Here is a 6,919-nt window from a genome sequence, read left to right as displayed (position 1 = left end):
CATCTAGGTATTCAAAAATGGTAGACAGTAATGAATGACAAAATTAGCAAATATGTTTTCAGATGTTCTTTTCTTTCTGATCACTGAAGTGAAAGATACAACCGGACTCTTCAGACTGGACAGCACACAGCAGGGTTAATGAAGCCTAAAATTATTCTCCGGAAACTTCCACAAAACTTTCTGCAAAACTTGGACTTTTCTGTGGAAAATATTAGCTTGCTCAAAGCTGAAGCACTGCCTCAGAAGAAAAAAAGCAACTACTTCTGTGTATTCAGTCCCAAAACAAATGAAACAACATGCATGAGACCAGTCGTGTTTGGGAAGTCAGGGAAATGACCTCACCTTGGGCCCTTGGGTTTGGTAATGTGGACCCCCTGGCTGCTCAGGGCCCACTTCCTTATGATGAGTGAAATCAATGAGCAGAGGGAAGTTGTACTTCCTGTCAGAAACCTGAATATGGCCACGAGGCAGAAGACCAGCCTGAAATAAACATGGGCTGTCACTGGGTTTCCTCTCAAAAAAATGGCAGTGGTCTGTCATACTGTTAATGTAACTAACGACAAATTGGGTTCTTATTATGGTTCCATACCCTGAAATTGCACTCACATGGCACAAAATGAAGGCAAATAAAGTCTCAATATTATTACATTACAGGCATTTAGCAGACGCTCTTATCCAGAGCGACTTACACAACTTTTTTTTTTTACATAGCATTTTACATTGTATCCATTTATACAGCTGGATATATATACTGAAGCAATGCAGGTTAAGTACCTTGCTCAAGGGTACAATGACAGTGTCCTTACCCGGGAATCAAACCGGCAACCTTTCGGTTACAAGCCCAGTTCCTTACCCACTGTGCCAAACTCCGCCCTGCGGGGGTTTGCTCACATAGTATACATGTTTGTACTATTCCAAACCGACCAGCAGCTGGAACAATAACATGTCGGTTCACAGCAAAACTCTCAGGGTTAGATAAACTAACAATGGGGATCATACTAAGTCTGTTAGACTTAAAGGTATTCTGTCAGAGTTTATTTTACACGGAACATGTTCTGTGTTCTGGGAAATTAGCGGATAACGGAAGGGGCAGTGAATCCATGGAAGTGTTGTCATGGCAGTTACGGAAGTCACTTTCCTTGTGTAGGACAAGCCACATGCAGGGTGCTCTGTGTGGTGTATGCTTTAGCACAATGGTGTTGCGAAAAATAAGGGCTAGACTAAACATACAGTGTACAATTTTAAAATGCACAACTTTAAGGCATCTTTTTGTTTCCTATTTTTTTATTTTTCACAGATAGAGGTTGCAGCAATGAGCCAAGAACCTCAAATCTGATTTGTATGCTTGGCTCATTGCTGCAACCTCTATCAAGTAAAAAGTCAACCAGCCACAGCTTCGTTTCATGTTTAAGACAAGGTCATGGGAAGTAAAGACCTGCTGTTTGAGGTATGACAGTGTTTGTGATGGGTCATCAGGCTGAAATGGGTGACAGTACTTGAGCCAATGCCTTTTTAGTTTAGACTGAGGACATGGCTGACATATAAAAATGTCCTAAAATGGACATCGTAGGGGTGCACAAGTTACATTTCTGTATATGTATTTCACAGTATGTGGTTTATATTGCATAATTATGATGGGATGTCATTTTCCAGTGGAATGTTGGTGGCAGGTGAAGATGCATGCTGAAGTGTTTACATTCAGCTCCAATGCTGACAGTATCTCACCCAGATAACCTCCAAGTTGTCTCAAATCAAATTGACTCAAATCAAAATAGATTTTGGATAATTCCAGTCCATGTCCCATCTTTAGTGCTTTGACCACAATTTTGAATGGCAAAACACATATGATTACTTTTAAGAAATCAGATGTTTAATAAAACGATAACGGTAAATGGGGCCCACAGATGCATGCACAGGAAAACATTTAAATACACGCACACACACACACTCACGCACATACACACACATACAAACACAAAGTGATGTTCCAGTTGTTTCAATAATTGTTGTTAACTGACTAGAATAGTTAGAAGTTAGAAATGCGTTCAAGTTATTCTTTAAGGTTCTATAAGGTTTTGGTGAGTGCAGGAGTTGGTCACTACACATTTCCACTACAGTTTGGAGTTAAAGCGGACTGTTTCCATGGCACCCTGGAGAAGAGTGTAGGGAGCTGGTTCCTGCTTCCTTAAATAGCACACTGGATTGTGGAAGCAGATAAACGGAAACCTGGCGAATCTCCAGGAGCCTCGGCGACGCCCAGGATGCGAAGACTCTACGGTCGGGGGCGGGGCTTCTGGGATGGAACGAGCCCAAAGCCCTGGGCAGCACATCTCCGATTAGCAGTTCCCACCACACTTTAGCGCTAATTGTTTTCATCTTAGTGCTATCCATTCCCTCCTCGGATTGAGCTAGAGGTCAAGCAGAGGCAGGGATGGTGTGGGTTATTTCAAACTGATAAGCCCTGCTTAGCTGAGTCAAAGAAAGTTTCATGTCCACGTGTGTTATGGTCTCATCGCAACAGTGCATTGGGGAAACCGTGTGTGGAATTTCTTTTAAGTGGCAACCCTGATCTGCTCCTAAATAACATATTTACTGATGTCTGTGAATAATAAATAATGGTGTTAGTAATGTTGTATTAAATATTTATAGCAAAGCTGTGTTATTAAGTTCTACTCATAAGCACACCTTAGATTGTGTCTAGGCCGTAGTGTACTCTGAAAAGTTCAGGTCATTTGTCCTTGAGGATGGCACATATAAATGTGTTTAGAGTGTCTATTATGAAAGTTACAATTGTGATAATCCAGCAAATCCAAACAAAGCAGTTACGCTAGCACAGACACACTTAACATAGTTTGATACAACAGTGTATTGCAAACACCTGTATGAAGCAGTGAAAGATATTATCCCCCTTTAAGAAATTAAATTAAGTTTGATTTTACAGATTGGCTCAGATGTCATAATAATCTTCATAAAAATAACTATGAGATAGAAGTTAGGAGTTTATCAGTGAAAATGTCGAAGACCATTCCCTCTAAAATCAATTTGCCACAGAAAGGCTTCAAATATGGTCAGCACCTAACCAGCAATGGATGATTGATAGTTTAGTATCCCTTTCATTGTTAACACAAAGACAAAACAATGGCAGCTAATGGTACCAAAGACATAATTAATAAATGCTGAGATTCTGGGAAGCTCCTTCTGAAGTTCTGCTATATTTTAAGAACCATCAACAAGAAAGCAAGAGGCACTAATGAAGGAAAACACAGAGAAATGGAGGATCAAGAAATTAGTTTTACTGGGACACAGTGGCCTGTCCAGGCTTTATCCCTTTAATAATGGATGTGAATCATTAATTATAGACCCTGTCAACATATATAACCTGCGATAATAAATTTAATTCCATCCTGGCAAATCAGATTTTCTTCATGGAAAGTTAAAGTCTGAAAGAGTGTCTCTTGATGACTGGGTGATTTATGGTGGAGAGAAAGCCATAATTTCCCTTAAATATGATGTGGTGAATTACTAAGTAAACAAGAATTTTACTGTTTTAAAGACTTAGCCATCCTTTTGAAAGTTATTTACTGCTTTTATTTATTTATTTATTTTTTGAATGGAAAAGCTCCACAAAGTCCAAATGCCTGCTGGCATACATCTCCTTGAAACCAACATAATTGAATAAGCTTGATTTTATATGTTATAGCAATTCCAAATTCCATAAATGTTCAGTAAAAATAAATCATGTTTTCTTCTCCTACAGTCGAGCAGTGGTCAAGCCTATCTCAGCTTAGTCAATTCAATCAGTTGCCTTCACAGTGAAAGATGTTTTAAGTGACCTAAGCCTGATATTTAAAAGAAGGAAAATGCAGGAATGACCCTTTTCTGCTTGAACACAACTATGCATTAATGTTCAAATGTGTTCCTTAAGAACATTGTGTGTTCCACAGGACTTGAAAGTACTCCATCAGAGTTGATTTTCACAGGGCATTTTGCTGTTTGGCGTAAGCAGTGAAACAATAAATGAACAAAATGACACAATGTGATAAATACAATGAAATTTGTCACAAAAGATTTCCTTAATGAAATGTACTTGTCTGTTTTTTATGTCTGATTAAACCTCTGGGAAGATTTAATTTTGTCTTACACTGCTTTGTCTTACCCTGAATAAAGAAGGTAAGAGCAGAGATTCCGACCAAGTCCCTCCTGGGATTTTATGATAGCTGCAGACATCACAGTAATTTACCTCCCAGCAGTGCACGCTGTAACAGTTCTGCTTTGAAGAGGCTCAACTTTGATGTGGAAAATCATGGGAGCCAACACTGGTAATCAATCAAGCACCGGGGCGGAAAGCAAGCAGCGGTCTACAAAAACGACGGTGTTTTATTTAAATGTATTCAAATGTGGCAAATGCTGTAATCCCTGCATTAAGAAGAGTTTTTTTTTTTAATGTTTGGATGATGTAAGTATCGAAGACAGAGATAGTAAGATTTCATGTAGTATTTATTAGGTACTTATTTATTAAAAATCAGAGTCAAAATAAAGTATAACATACAAATATAAATAGAAAGCAATGGTGACAAATCAGGATTCTCTATGGAAGGCTTTGGCACACAGAAATGGATTACATTAAGGATCAAGTGAATGAGTCAGTAATTTTTAAAATAAATCAGTTCTACCTGCTCCTCACTGATAGTCTTAATTTGCTAACCACATTGAAAGCAAAACATTTATTACATTTCAAGCATTTGGTTAAATCTGTGGGGAGGTGTGTCCAACTAAAGCTCAATGTATTCTCGAAATGGAATAAGACCCTGACAGCGCCAATGGCAACTGTAGCCAGCAGCTCCAGGGGGAGCACATAATTATGGCACGATCGACCATGACATCGCCCAGCGAGTGAGTGGGTCTGAGAAGCGCACCCCGCTTCACTGTGCAAGAGCGCCTCCTCTGGTCAGCGGCATCACTGCAGTCTGCCAGCACCAGCTGTGTGAGCAATGTGGCTCTCCGGTGCAATGACTGTGCGGCTCAGCTTTTAGACAGCAGAGTGAAAAGTGGAGACAGCCGGTAAGGGAAATTTTGTAGGATGTCTGTGCCAGTCTGCTTTCTTCCAAATTGATGGTGGACATTGCAGCTGAGAGACAGGCCTGGAAATATGACTGGGCTGTTCTAGAAAGAGGGTGGGGGGGGGGATTGTAGGGTGGTCCAGATTGGTCTGACAGAATGTCTATCAATGTTGCATTGGTGGAGTTACGAGTGCAGTACAAACTGCTCTCTATCATTTATTCAAAATATTTCTCGCATGGATCATTTTGGAGCAATATGGCTTACATTCAGTTGATTGCAAAGCTTTTTTTTAGATGAAATATAGAGATATAAATATTATTCTTCACTTTATCTGGCCAATGTTCTTTGAAAAATAGATATACATTTTGAGTGGAGGAGACTGAATGAAACAGGCAGGAGAGCACAAGTTATGTAAAATATTATCGTGGAATGACTCAAGGTGAACATTCTGACCTGTGCACAGACTTATGAATAGTTTCTAGAGACTATGTGCAGCACAAATAAATGCATTATAAACATGTGTCATGAATGCAATCAGCAGTCTTACTTACTGTTTAAGGCACATGGTTCGCTGTCTGCATGAGGATTGAGCCTACTTCGTATAGACACCCGTCAATCAAATGCATGGAGGGGGTCAGTAAATGCATGTAGCATAATTTTAGGGAACTGGGCGTGCAAAACTGCAAGGTTATGGGTTCAATTTCTTTGACAGCCACTTCTGCTGCACCCTTCTGCCCAACCTTCACTAAAAATGTCCAGCTCCATGAATAGACGGCATGTACGAGAATGTGAGCAGTGCAAGTTGCGGTTGACAAGAGTACATATGTGATGTAATCACATAACTTGTGGTTACTTAGTAAAATGTAAATGAAAACCTGACACGTTCAACTCTATCAGGGTAAATAATGTCCCTATTGGACTGTTACCGGTGAATTACAGGTGAAGTGTGTTCCAAGTAACAAAATGACATAATAATAAATTAAAACCCAGTGTGGAATGTGTGACAGGTACCAGGTACTGAAATTGTCTTAGGAGCCAACACTAATGGATGCTTTCAATCTCAGGTAATTTTTTCATTGCAAAATTTAATTTGAGGTGTTTTCACAATCATGTTAATATTTAGCTAATGAATGCATTAACACAGAATCAGAGTGAGATTTCCCAGATCATTATATCAAGAGCGAATTACAGAAGGTTTAACATCAAGACAACAATAAATGCATCGCATGGGAGCAATAAGGGTAAGAGGAACCTGTGGCAACACTGGACAATGCAGGTCATGCTGTAGGTAGGGAACATTCAACGGAACAGAACACAGTGATCAAGCTTTAATTTGAAAAACAGTGCTAAAATGCAACAGCAATAGTTTTAGCATACACGCTGTTCCTCACAATTATCTTTATGAGCAAAATACCAGCGTGATGTTGTTCATACCTAAAAATAAGCATAAAAGGAATCAGTAAGTACAACAGTAATTTAGACTCTTTAAAACATGCCAAAAAAGCTCAGTTATTGTCATGGTGTTGGTACAGCCTGGTTCATACCCTGAAAGATATAAAGCTGAGGCCAGTGGGTGGGTGGGAGTAATGGCAGTTTTCAGTTCACAATGATGAACACTATAAAAAAATAGTTATGAACAGGAGCTCTTGTTTCTCAGTGTTTTCCATCATTCCATTGTGCTTCCACTCTTCATTTCAGAGATCTGGAAAGACAGAATGGTGACAGAGTGTGTGTCAGTGTACGTGCGTATGCTTGTGTGTGTGTGTGTGTGCCTATATCTGTGTATTAGACCGTGTGCGTGTCTCTGTGTCTGCATCTCTCTAGTCTGTGTCTCTGTGCATGTGTATGTGAATGTGTG

Source organism: Anguilla rostrata, chromosome 5 (genome assembly GCF_018555375.3).
Source record: "Anguilla rostrata isolate EN2019 chromosome 5, ASM1855537v3, whole genome shotgun sequence".
In the NCBI taxonomy this organism is placed as follows: domain Eukaryota; kingdom Metazoa; phylum Chordata; class Actinopteri; order Anguilliformes; family Anguillidae; genus Anguilla; species Anguilla rostrata.
Note: the sequence above shows the minus strand (reverse complement) of the source record.